Below are 14,001 nucleotides of genomic sequence, written 5' to 3'. Positions count from 1 at the left end.
CTGTGGATTGGCAAATTCTGTACATGTTTGCAGGGCGAGGTGACAGTAGTATCAACAGAGCCACTTCTCCGTCCAGCACTGCTGGAACTTGGACAGACTTTAGGGGACAGGATTGAGTTTCTCATTCCAACGCCCCCCCCTCCAAATAATTTTAGGTAAACTGGGATGATAAAAAAGATGACCACAGAACAGAAGTGAAAGAAAGGACAAAAAAGAAAAGTACAAAAATTATGCCAGGTGTGCAGATGACTGCTTGTGTGTAACACGATGTGGAAAAGGTTGTTACATATGATTGTCTTAAAAAAGTCAAAAGCAAAATTTCGGGAATGATGGGCAAATCATCCTTGTTTCAGCCCTGGGAAAATCACAGAGACCATTTCTGGGCTCATGAAGATGAATGAGAGCCCTCAGCACAGCTTTACACAGGCAAATCATACCTGACCAGCCTGTTTGTCTTCTGTGATAAAATGACCACAACTGTCAATGTAGAGAGAGCACTGGATCTCACTTACTTCAGCTTTAATAATGTGGGTGCAGTTCATGTAAACTCTGGCAAGGCTTTCAATGTTGTCTGCCATAATATTCATGCATCTAAATCATGAAATTGAAGTCTGACTGGATGGAAATCTAGATGGGTAAGCAGCTGTTTGGATGGCTGGGCTCCGCGGATCATCGTTAGTGGGTCATATACCTTCTTCCTGGGAGCTGGTAACGAGTGGAATACTGCAGGTTTGTCCCATGACCTGTCCTGTGGGACACCATTAGCAGTGACCTGGAGGAAGTGATGAAGATCCCTTCACCTTGTCTCAGTTGCCAGTGACATGGAGCTGGGATGGTAGTACCAGTCCATAGGCTCGATGCTGCCATCCAGAGGGACCTGGACAGACCAGCACGGGCATCAGGCAGGAACATTGTGCATTTCAGCAAGAAGAGCTGAATTCATGCGACTCTCCAGAAGTCCACAGGGAAACACCCGCTAACTCATTTTTCAGAGACAAGAGTCGGAGACAAGCTTGTTGTTTGATCCATAGGGATCACCACCATAAAGAAAAAACTAATAAGCAGAGTAACCCTATTAGCGCCTTCTTAACTGATCCTGACGCAGGTTTACAGCTCTGCAAGGTGTTTAATTGGTGTTTTTTCTTGACAAAAGGTATTCCATGGTGACTTCTGTCAAATACAAATGGATAAAAATATATCACCAGTTTTCTAAACCTTTTCCTTAATTGGGGTGCAGGAGAAGGGAATCCCTGGATTACATAATTTATCTCAAGATTCATGTTTTGGTTTTGCAGTGCCTCAGGTAAGTTCCCAGCTCCCCACACCTTATTTCTGATAAATTTTAGACAAATTCAAAGCCTGACAACTATTTTTGGCTGTAGGTTTTTTATTACTATTTTAGCACCTGGATATGAACAGAGCTGTTTGAAACACTCACAGTGGTAGGAAGGAGTTTAATGTTGAAACACTCCTGAGTTTCTTAAATAAACTTCTGTAGCAATGGGATTTTCTGAGCTTAGCCATCCATGCAAACGGAGAAACATGGAACTTCTCTGGTTTTGGAGTGATGTTTTCATTATTGAAATTTGCTTTCTATAAATCCTGTAACTCAGGAAACAGGAGATTTGCAGTGAAGATACCATATTTATCGAAAGGAAGGTGAAATTTCTGATGAAAAGGATGAGAGAAAACACAATTGCACCACCTTATCCTCTGTGCAAGGTGTGGACTCCCAATCTGAAATGGCTGTGTTTGCAGCTGATGTGATGCCTGGAGGTGTGTGGCTGGACACAGCAGCAGTACCACACCTACCCAAACTACAGTGATGTTATAGGCTCTGGGGAGAAATGAAATTCTTCTAACAGAGCTGAACCTGGTTCAAGAGTCGTCTATGGGATGTCATCTGCTTCAGTGCACAGACTTCATGCCCTGGGACCTGGACATGAAAGACTCAAGCACTGGCCATGTATGCCCACTTTTGTATGCCAAGGTGTATCTGAGAAGTTGAGGAGGGGGTCCAACAAAGCAAGTTTACTTATGCGCACAGTCAAGTTTGGGACTGTTTCAGGAAATAGTCCTTTGCAGCAGGCTGTTGCTAGACATTATGTCTCACTTTTGCTTCGGGGTGCCAGAGGAGAGGTACAAGTGGCTGGCAAAGTCATGGAGCAGGACAAGGATACTTTCATCATGTTGCAAAAATAGCAGCTGTGAGCCTTGTGGAGGGTTGGCATGAGCCAAGGATGGAATAAGCAAGTCCCTGTCCCTGTGTGTGCTCTGAAAGGTCATAGGGCAGAGTGCTCCAGAGGGCCATGGAGGTACATCCAGCCCCAGAGAACACGCAGACCATCAATGGGTGTTTTTCTTGATTGTGGCAGTGTTCCTGTGAAGCCATAGTTTATCAGTTTGCTGCAATTTGTCTGCTTTATGCTAATAGAGAATTGTTTCTTCAACTTTGAATTTATTTAGCCCAAAGCAAGACCAATCAGTTCTCTGGAAGCCCACTGTAAGAATCAAGAGTGAAGATGAACATAAATGAATCCAAGATACTGCCATGGAAGACTGGGAATTGGGATTAAACTATCATTCACATGCATAAGCACAATTTCTACTGATTTCATATCTCACATCTTTGACTATCTACGTGCACAGTGCCTTATCACCACGTCCTTGCTGTCCTTCTTGTCTTCTGTGCCCAATTCTGCTGTCAAATGAGCTACTAAAGCTTTTACCAAAGCAAATTGGAATTTCAAATATGTTTTACAACATATTTAAAGTAGTAACTCATGTTTTCACAAGCTTCAGTACAACTGGGGGTTCATTTTGTTGTATTAGCAGGTCTTGATTTTTTGCATGATACAAATGTTGCCAGGCTTTTATGAGATTGGATACATTAAATTGCTCCTTATATTTCTGTTTGTCATCATGACATATCTTGCTCACAGTACCTGGGTAAGTGCAGATATGCCAATCATACAACGGAGAAAGTATAAAAAATTTGCTAAATATACCAACAAGGAAAACAAATTGCTGTCTTTATGTTGGAATTGCTAGTTAAACTGTTAAAAATATTAATATAACAAGAGATAACACTTCTAAATTGTGAGTATTTACAAGAGGACAGAAGCAAAGATCGAAGGCAAGGCAGAGAGATACCTTGAGATATTCATATCAAAAAACTTGTCTTTGCTCCTATGTCCCGCTACCCATGAAAGCAAAGATCTGTTTGTGTTCACCTGCCTTACATCAGATTAACTTCCAGTATCAGCATCAACATCTCTCCACCTCTGTGTTGCGATCCAAGACCTAAAATTCCACCATGAAAGACCAGACACTGTGCTCAGGCATTCTCACTCTTTTTCCCGTGGTGCTGTCCAAGGGATGACAGCCACCCCTCTGCTGAGTTCTTACTCTGCAGTTTGCAGCTCAAGAATAGATCTCTGCTCAAAACAGACTTGCTTCCAGCCTGTACTGGGCCCATGGAAGTCCCTATTCACACGCAAAGTTGGGAGAGAGTCTGGAGAGACACGAAAGGAAAAGCTTTTGGCTGCCCCCACTCCTTTCCCATGGGGCCACCCACACTCTCCTTTGCAGGAGCCAGATGAGTGAGCGTAGATGAGGTGCAGTGAGTACAAGTCCTATTACACATTTGCTTGTTAGTTCCCCAGCAGACCTTGTGCTTCTTTTGCAGATGATGAGCTGATCCTTTTAGCAGGAGAGAAAAAGAATGGCATTAGTAGCTAGGGTAGCAGCACCAGGATTGTGTTGCCTCCCCATTGTGCAGGAGTGAGATCTACAAGGGTTATGTCTTGCTCAGCCTTAGGGAAGATATGAAATAAAAGAGACAGCTCGCAGCTAGTGGCAGAGAAAGAGAAGGAAAGAAAGGGAGATTAAAAAGAAAGACCTCTACGAGTGGAAAGTTGTAGAAGGATGCTGCAGCAGGGCTGTCAGAGCAAACCCTCTTAGTTTCAGCTTTTTTCCAAAACCCTATGGTATCCAAAACATCTCTACCGCACAAGAGAAGCTCCTTCATATCGGCTAATGAGCAGTCCTTATATTCTTTAATTGCAACAGAGAAGCACCCTCAGAATGGTGAGAGGCTCCAGCTGTACTACAGTGCACGCAGCCCTGAGGATTACCCTTCCCCGAGGATTGTCCTTCCCTTTTTCCTTGGAGTTTGTCTCTATCCTGATTTCGAAAGGCATTGTAGAACTCCAGAGAGTATACTGTCTGTTTCTGGGAGCTTACTTGGCTCTTCTCCAGGCTCACAAGCTCCAGAGGCTGTTACCTGCTGCCACTACCATCACTCCCTGCAGTTCGGTTGCCCTAGTGAACCACATGTTTTGTCCACACTGTCTTCATATGGATGCAGAAGCTGCAGAGAGAGGCATCAGCAGGAAAAAAAAATCATTTAAGCAGCCTGCTGGAGCAGATTCCCAGCCTCTTTTCTGTGCTCAATGCCAGGCACTCTGCAGGCAAAGCACAAGACCTACTGGCCTTCACCTGAGCTGTGATACATGAGGCACAAAATAAGGAGGGGAAGGCCAGTAGTTGTAGCACCATTGGGATGCTGGTGTCACATGGGATCTCTGCAACACGGGATAACCACTAATCTAGATGAGTACATGTGTTCTCAGCTGGTGCAGCTGGGTACTGCGACTGGTAAGATGTTTAATTGCAAGTCAGCTTTCCATGGTGTAGTTTTGGCTGCTGTTGTAGACCCTTAAATTGTTCGTACAGGGTTTTTTTTTTGTCTGAACTAGGTATTATGTAAGTTTTGCCTCTCTTAGAAACAAGTAAATCAGCAAACATGCAGTATTAGAAGGGGTGCTTTAATGGAATGTGGACAGGTTGGCATTCGAACAGCCAGGTCCCCCTTTGGATATTGATGTTCTTGGTCCAGCTCTGCTCAAGTAGCTTCTCACACACCTCTAGCTTTTCCTCTGCAAAGTGCTAGGAAAATAAAATTTAGAAAGGAGCAGCAGTGTTACAACAAATGAAATCCACTATTTTTAGAAGAGTTGAAAAATATCAATACTTATTTTTAAAGATTAACAACTTGTTACTGGGGAATTTCTATGTGGTCTGCAAAAATATGTTTATCCCCCCACCGCTATGTAAAAGTGATAGCTGAAGGACACAGGAGATATCCATATGTTCAGAGTGGCGTAACAAACTGAATGGAAGCTGTGGATGGGCAAGCTGGGAACTTGTAGCACATTCAGAGAAGGGAAGAGCAGAAGGTGACACATTTTGGCAGGCATACGTATTTTTAAATTGGGCAGTTGCTACTGTTTCCCTTTATCTTAAGGTTTGGCTAAATATTTTATTTCTTATTTTTATTTACACTGTTTAGCAAGCAGGATGCTTATGGAAAGGGTTGGCCAGCACCTCCAGGGAGTGATGCCCTGTCCCTCAGTCTGGGGACAGTTTCTCCATGAACACTGCCCAGCCTTCCCTGTACAGGCAGCCATCACTTGTCCTCCTTGTGTGGCACTGTAAGGAATGCTGCTGCAGCATGAGGCATCCGGGAGAAACCACACACTGCTGGGCTCCAGTCTTTGGTTATTTGTCATCTTGCCTGAAGCCTGAGCTGCCAGTCCCTACCTGGAAACCTCTGTAGCTGTGCCGTTGTTTCTGCTCCTATGAAGCTTTTTTATTTACCTCGTTCATATTCTTGGGGAAGTGGATAAATTAAAATAGGTTCTGCAAATTCTATGGATAATATACAGCTTCAGTGACACGGCCTGAAGCTTTTATTGGCAACTGTTATGTCTAACTGCAGATTCTTTTTTTGTACACAGTGCCTTCCCAGTAGGTTATGGAGAGGTTATTACTGAGGCAATAATTTTCTCATGTACTTGTTTATGTTTTTGTTCCTTCAGCTCATAGGAGAGGAAAAATCATTGTCCAAAAAGGGTGTTTAAAGCCAGGTGCCCAGCTTGGAAGTGAGATGCAATTTTGGTATAGGGAGAGTGTGAAGCAGGAGTTGCTGAATGAAATTTCCCCACTTGTGCCGTGCAGAATTTATAGCCTGAGGCATTTCCCCGACATTACTTTTAATCAGTGGCATTTTTTTCAATACCCTACTTTCTGCATTAGCAGCACAAGGACAGGTGTTTGGTGTTTGACCATGACTGCAAACAGTGACTACTAGGTACAGTCCTGCTGTTCGCTCATGCTTAGAAGGGAAGAAAAAGAACCTGACTCCTGCTTCTCTGGCAGCTTGCTTCATGTCTCTGACTACACTGGGGGCCCTGCCAACAGTAGGGAAGAAAAAGGTACTGTCAGTTCATAGAGTCATAGAATCAACTGGGTTGGAAAAGACCTCTGAGATCATCAAGTCCAACCCTTGATCCAACACTGCCATGGTTACTAGACCATGGCACTAAGTGCCACATTTAGTCTCATCTTGAAAACCTCCAGGGACAGAGAATCCACCACTTCCCTGGGCAGCCCATTCCAATGGTCTCATAGACTTGTGATGATCCAATTGGCTCAGCAGGTCGCTAACTGTTTCCTCCTGGATTACAGGGTGGCTATTCGGCTTCTTGTCTCTGTCTACCAGCTCTGGAGACCAGTTGTCCTGAGGACAACCTGTCTTACTGTTGAAAACTGAAGCAAAGAAGGCATTAAGTACCTCAGCCTTTTCCTCATCTTTGGTGACTATGTTCCCCCCATGTCCAACAAAGAATGGAGGTTTTCCTTGCCCCTCCTTTTGTTATTGATGTATTTGTAGAAGCACTTCTTGTTATCCCTAACAGAAGTGGCTAGATTGAATTAAAATTGTGCCTTTGTCTCTCTAATTTTCTTTCTACATGACCTAACTATACTCTTAAACTCTTCATGAGTAGCCAGCCCTTTTTTCCATAGTCAGTAAGCTCTATTTTTCCCCCTAATTTCCTTCAAAATCTCCCTGTTCAGCCAGTCTTCCCTGCCGGCTTGCCTTTCAGCACACTGGGACAGCCTGCTCCTGTGCATTCAAGACTTGCTTGTCTTTTTTTTCAGGGGCTGTTTCCCAAGGTACCCTCTGAAACAGTCTTCTGAGTAGGCCGAAGTCTGCCCTCCAGAAGTCCAGGGTAGAAGTTTTATTGATGGCCCTCTTTGCGTCCCTGAGTTCAAGGTATATATGCGTCTCAGTTTTTATATGGTAGAGTGATGTAAAAAAGACCTTTGCCTGGAGAACTACATTCCCCAGATAGTTACAAACTTGGGATGTAGTTTTGCAGGATGCTCAGACCAGAGCTGTGCATGTCAGAGCTGGGATCACACCTGCTAGCAACCAAGCAGCACAAGTATCTGCTTACATTTAAAGCTGCTTTACTTTACCAAGAGTCTTCCAAAATTTTTGCCAGGTGTCTCTCAGTTGTGCTGAAGCTGTTAGTACCTTCATTGTGCCCAGTTACCCGGTCCACCTTGCACATCCTCAGTTGACTTGATGGTCTTAAGGGTCTTTTCCAGCCTCAATGATTTTATGATCCTTATTTTGCTCCTCAGTTTGCTGAGCCCTGGCATCCTTCCAGCCGTACGACCCTGCATGCTTAACACCTGTATTTGCTTTGGACTCTTGGTGAAGGGGATCTCTCCCTGAAGGGGGAGCAGCTCTGATGGCTGGGTTGCAGGTTTGTTTGTGTGTGTGTGTGTGTGTGTGCACGCGCGTGCACAGGCACCAACCCCTCAAGGATGAAACCTTGAGCCCTGACGACCTGACAGTGTCTGGCACCTCAGCCAGACTTGCAGTTCCCACAGAGACTCCCGCTACACCTCCCTTTCCTCGATGTCCTTCCCACTCTTCTCTCCCTTCAAGGAATGTTTTAGGCATTTTGGTGTCACCTGAAGAAGCTCTGCTTGTGGAATGGTTTAAGTGAGTTGTGCACCCTTGCACTCCAAGGAAAGAGAGAGATCGAAGCAGGAGGGAAACAAAGTCCTCAAGGATGGTATGTCAGATGCTTTTCTTGAAATGCAAATTACAGTACTACATTACACTTACCAGTGTTCTAGGTACAATAAAATGAATTGACTAACCTATTCATCTATTCTCTGATGAAAAGCTACTGGTTTGGACTGGCCTTACTTTATCTGCAGCTCTCCGATCACATCCAATTTAATTTCCTCTTCCGTTGAGACACCACACTTCCAAATGTGAGCGCTGTTACCATGCTCTGCCTTAATCAGTTATAATCATTCTTGTTGAGGGAGGTTGAATTCAGAAAAATCCAGTAAAAACTGATTATTTCCCCCCTCCCTCACCATTAGCCTTGTCAGTCAGGCTGGTTTTTGTTGTTACAGTGCCAACCACAGCTGGTAAAATTTCCACAGCTGGTAAAATTTCCACAGCTCAAAGGCCATCAGTAGGGACAGCCAACATGGAAACGTTTGGCAGTGTGCGAAGGAGGATGGAGGCAGGGATGGATGTCACCCTCCAGCTGGAAGCAGTCAGCAGAGACCTCAGACCAAAGCTAAGTTTATGGTGCACTCCTTCCCAGAGGGGGTGTTGTGGCATTTTATTTACAATACCCCAAGGGTTGCACTGCCCACCTGTGGGAAGACATGTCACCAGAGATTTTAGGAACCTCTGGACAAAGCAGCACCTTGTTTTGCTCTGCAGGAGGAGAGCTGCCACCAGTACCCTGCAGTGGCACAGCCTGTTCCACCTGCTTCAGCTATCACTGCCCAGGCTGGGTGTTCTTGCAGCTGTTACTTCCTTGAGGAATTTATTTGCACTCATATATTCCCTACTTGATTTCTTGATTCTTACCTGTCCTGAAAATACTTTTTGCAGAGGTTTACACCCTGGGCTTGATAAAGCCTTTTCCACATCTGCACAACCTGTCCTGCACATGAGGGAGGAGCCCATACCAGGCTGGCACCGAGCTGCTGACCCCACGGGCAGGCTCACCATGGATTTGTCACCTTGGATCTCACTGTAAAACCAGGCTGATAGCCAAACTGCTGAAATATGTTTTCTTGCAGAAACAGCATGTTGTCTGATATGTAACTGCACCCTTCGGCCTTCCATGTGTGACGTGTAACTGTGCCCTGGCTTGACCCGATAGATGATCCAGCTTCAGGTGGATCTAGCACTGCTCTTCTGAAGGCATGTTGAAACCAGTGTCCCCCACTTTATGCTCTCAGGCACATGGTGTGATTCCTTTGGCTGTTCTGTACAGGGCCAGGATTTGGACTTGACCCTTGTGGGTCCCTTCCAACTCAGGATATTCCATGATTCATTTCTGAGGCTTTGGACACTTAAGAAGCGTTGGACTTATAGGGTAAGGCAGCAGCAGCTCTGCTGCCTGTGCAAGGAATGATATGCATGTAAGCTGCGGGTCACGTTATAAGGGCTTTTCCTGGGATTCAAGAAAGCTTTATAAATGAACCATAGAGAAAAGTGGCTGTAATTTTTCAGAGCTCACTGTATATAAAGATGGCATTTACCCAGACAGACGCTGTTTCCACAGCATACAGACGCCTGGAATATGCTGTTAGATTGATTCCTTGTAGCTGAAAATTACCATTACTGTTCAATTGCACACAGGCATCTTAAATTATTAATGGAATTCCTGCCTGAGGGTAAACATTCTAGATTCACATTCTGAGATTTTTTAAGAGCTCTTTGATTGCTTGCAACTAGGGCTGTTAAATACAGTTATTTGCTTTATACATCTTAAATGGATCAATATCAACTGAAGAAATATCAGGGGGATAGAGAGTGAGAGCAAAGGAGGAGTAAAGATGCTGTCAGTATCCCTCCCATCTTAAGGGATTTCTAAATCTGACTGAGGTTTTGTCCTTTAAGTGCTATGGAGCAGTTTGGGAACCGGTCCCAGGCCTGCACACACCACTGCCCTTACAGTCATGGATGCCCCAAGAGCTGTTTACTGGGGTACCAAAAGTCTGCAGATTATGTAGTGGGAAGGTGATGTCCATGCATCCACACACAGCCCTTCCAACAGGGATGCTGTTCTGGGCAGTCCCACAAGCTCTTGGTGACCCAGAGGACTCATCTTTGCACTTCCCTCTCCATATGGAAAATTATAATTTACTCCTGGATCTGAATGGCTTCTTTCTAGAAAGACACACCACTGGACATGGCCCATGGGACGTCAATCTGCTTTTTGCCTTTTTTGCTACACCTTGGTCGGGCACCTGTGTCCATTGCTGTTCCCTCATCAGCTTCTTAAAGCTGGCCCCTTTTCCAAGGGCTAAGTCAGGCTGAGGTGAAAGAAGCTGCTTTGCCTTCTTTCCAGGTTCCTGTTCGTCATATTCCTTCTTTTGCAGCTGTCTTGGGGTAAGGTTTCAGAAGACGGCGTGAGCCAACGTAACAGCTCTCTGCTGCCAAAAGGGGGTGGTCCCACCCCAGCCCCCGGCCGAAGTTCCTGTGACCACCTCTGCTAGAGATGCCATGCACCGGGCTCCTCTTTGAGCAAGAACAGTGGCCAAGTTTTGCCATTTTTGTGCACAAATGGGCACAGGAACGGGTCTAAGAAGGTGCTAGCCATGCGAGGGAGGTGGTGGGATAGTGTGGCCAGCAGCAGCTGAAGTGGGACCGGCTCCCTTTTCTCAGCCGTGGGCAGCTCTGCCAGCTCAGCTTTCTCCAAGTGTTTCCCAGTTGCCACTGCTCTCCATGCAGAAGAGAAGAGCCTTCGGGGTGGCAGACACATGCTGTGTGCTGTGGCTGGGTGCCAAGTGCCCATGCTCACAGGAGAAATTCAAGGGGGAATTTCAAGCCCTCCCTTTTGGCAAAAGGGTGCTATTTGCTATTACAAACTCAGTCTTGCAGAAAGAAGAATGCTTCTCCAGATAAAACAGACACATAAGAGGAGTAGTGCAGCTTTGAAAAGTACTTATCTCGTGCTCAGACTCTGAAGTATGGTTCATTTTAATTCTTGTAAGCAAAATAACTTCCTCTTCAGGGATCCCATCAAAAAGAGAGACCAACCCAGCTATTTTCTTTTTAATCCAAGCTAAAACTATACAGGCACTGGCACATCCTTTCTCATACGAAGAGTCATCCTCACTGAATTAACTCATACAATTCCCTTCAATCTACACCTTTCCTCATGCAACCCTGCTGCCCTCTGACTTCCCAATAATGTCAGAAAACTTCAGAAGATGATGATTTAGTATACCCTGTAGGAAAAAGAGAAAGGATTCTTTTAATGCTGCGGAGAGAACTGTTGTTATGGTGGATGCCTCATTTGCCACAAACAATATCTTAATACAAGCCTGTTTCACAATATGCTAATCCTAAATCAAGCATATAATTATTAAGACTGATGTAACACACCTAAAATCACAGCACAGTAATTAGTCTTCACAGTGCCACTAGTTCAAGGCATTTCAAAAGGAATGGTGGCATTCAGAGATGTCATACAGTATGTTCACAATTCCCAAACAGTAAATCAGATAATTTCATTCACCCCAATGTCAGCAAATATGTGGTCTGCTATAATACACACATTTGTATTTAGGATTTGAAAATTAATGAGAATTAATAAGATTTTTGAGTCTGGAGAGATTGGATGGAGTTTCAGTGTTAGAATTTGAACCAGATATTAAGTGAATTCTGTGGCACTTTGCAGAGTGGTCCACACACAGTGAACAAATACAGTGTAAGGCTCAGAGGTAATCAAATAAAAAAAAATTGAACCCCCTGAACAATAAAAATGTTGCTCTTAAAAAAAACTTTTAGGAGGCAAAATATCACAGTAGCATATCATGATTATTTCAAATTACCCAGGAAACAAAAGCACAAGGGATATTGATACTAGAACATATTTCTGAAGACTGAAAACTCAAATCTGACCCCTGAAGACGTATTTAGCTAGACTTGACATTCAGGCCCAGAAGGCTATGCCAAGTCATTTAAGAGTCCGAGGCTTCATTTTTGGGCAGCTGTTCCTACATTACAAATGCACAAATGCCATTCAAAGTTGACCTATGAAGAATTACATGACACTAATATTGTAACATGAACCCACCTTCAGGAGATGTTGCACAGTTCTGATTTTGTTTAATATAGTGGACTTACAAAGCTGAGGTTCAGAAGTGATGGCATGGTAATTTCTAACATAAGGCAGGAAAATCCAAAGCTGTGATATTTCAGCCATCTATCAGGGCTTCAAAAATAACTACCAAAAATCCCCCAAACCAAAGGAAAGTACTTGAGCACTTTGAATGTGTTACAGTCCATAGTGTGAATATCAAGATCAGCAAGGTCAAGCTATTATCCATCATCAAATCAGAGGTATTGCAAACACTTTTCAGTCATGTACATGGTCCAAATCCTTCAGTGGTATAAATCAACCTGATTAGAGTCAAGGAGGTAAAAATTATTTGCTTAAATCACAGACCCCTCCCTGGCAAGTCACTCTCCATCAGAGATGTTAGCAAGGGCCATAGACTGGCTGTCAGGACTTCTTTGTTAATTAAAGCCAGAGCAGAGGGTGAACAGAACTTGTGGATGAAGGCACCACACACACACAGATTCAGGCACTGAAGTTTTCCATGTGTATCAGGACTCTCTTTTCACGTGTTCTTTGATTATTTATTTTTTCATTGAGCATTGAACGTATTCTTCTCAGCTGTGGAAAAGCTGCAGATTTTTGCCAAAGAAGTTGTTAGAGGAAATATTTCTCCTTTGGCTATCACTTGATGTTGCTAGCTCCTACACTTGACAGATGACTTATGACAGCACACACCCCTGTGCTTGATGTCCTCCAACACACATGCTGAACCATATGCACTGTTAGTTTGTCCCAAGGCAGTTTGCTGTTTCCGTGAGGAACATCACCACCTCCTGGCTTACTATGAGATCACTTTATTACTATACAAGACCCAAAATGGAATTAAACTAGGTTTATTTGATCAAAATAAAATGTTAAGCAAGTGTAAAGTGCTATCCTGCTTACAAAAGACTGTACCTGCCATCCATCCTGTGTTTTAGCTGTTCTCTATAGCTGTTCTCCCTGCTTGACATTGCTTAACTTCAAACAAAATATTTGTAGCAAGAGATCAAGTTCTCAACTTTTTAATTCCTGTTTGCACGTGGATGTTTTATGGTTGCTCTTGAAGTGCCAAATCATGTTACTTTACAAATTTAAGTCCCTCCATGTTGTGCTGATATCAATGAAGTATCTTTTAAATGTGAGTTGTTTGAGTACAGAGTCCTTGATCTCCCAGTTTTTCGTCATTTATTTACTGCTTCTCTTGAGAGTCAAGCAATTTGCAACCATGAGCTGACTTCCTAACATTTTACAAATCACTCATATAGAAGGAGCCCTCTGGGACAGCACTTTTTTGGCTTCTCAGAGATGATAGGAACCTTTTTAGGAGCTGCATGAAAATTTGCAACTTACACACTGTAAAATGCCTGACTTTTGACACACTTCTATTTGTGCAGTTCATGTGGTGCCCTCAGTGTTCTTTCAGGGGCTGCACGTGACTGAGGTATCACAGATGTCTGACCTGGCGGACCAAGTGCCAGGGTATTCTCTTGCAGAGCATTGGTGTTTAAGTTTTGTGGGAGAAGCATTCTTTAGGAGGAAGTGGAAAAACTAATAAAGTCACCAACAGAGTGAGCCTCACTGTTTCATTTCAACTCTTTTGTCACCACCCTGATCTCGATCATTCTTGGCAATTTTTTCAGATTTCTCCTTCTGAATGCAATAATAAGCTAGCGAAGACCTAACTGGTGAGTTGTATTACTCCAGCCTCGACCTTTAAAATTCAATGCTAACGTGATTTGAGGATGTGAACAAAAAAAAACACAACTATTTTTTATTTAAAGGGATTTTTGTCCCTCTTGTACAGTAATCATTCCCACTAAAGCAATAAAAATTGAAGGATCTCCACATCTCTGTCTTGTATTGAGTTCAGAATTAAGTTCTGCAGCCTTAGATTAGGCTGTAGGAGAAGGATTAGGCAAAAAAAAAAACAAGGAGAGGATGAGTTGCTCTATCTGTGCTGTGACAGACACAGAGATAAAAACAGTTTCCTTAT

Source organism: Neopelma chrysocephalum, unplaced genomic scaffold (assembly GCF_003984885.1).
Source record: "Neopelma chrysocephalum unplaced genomic scaffold, ASM398488v2 Primary Assembly neopelma1_25, whole genome shotgun sequence".
Taxonomy (NCBI): domain Eukaryota; kingdom Metazoa; phylum Chordata; class Aves; order Passeriformes; family Pipridae; genus Neopelma; species Neopelma chrysocephalum.
This window is presented reverse-complemented; position numbering follows the sequence as displayed.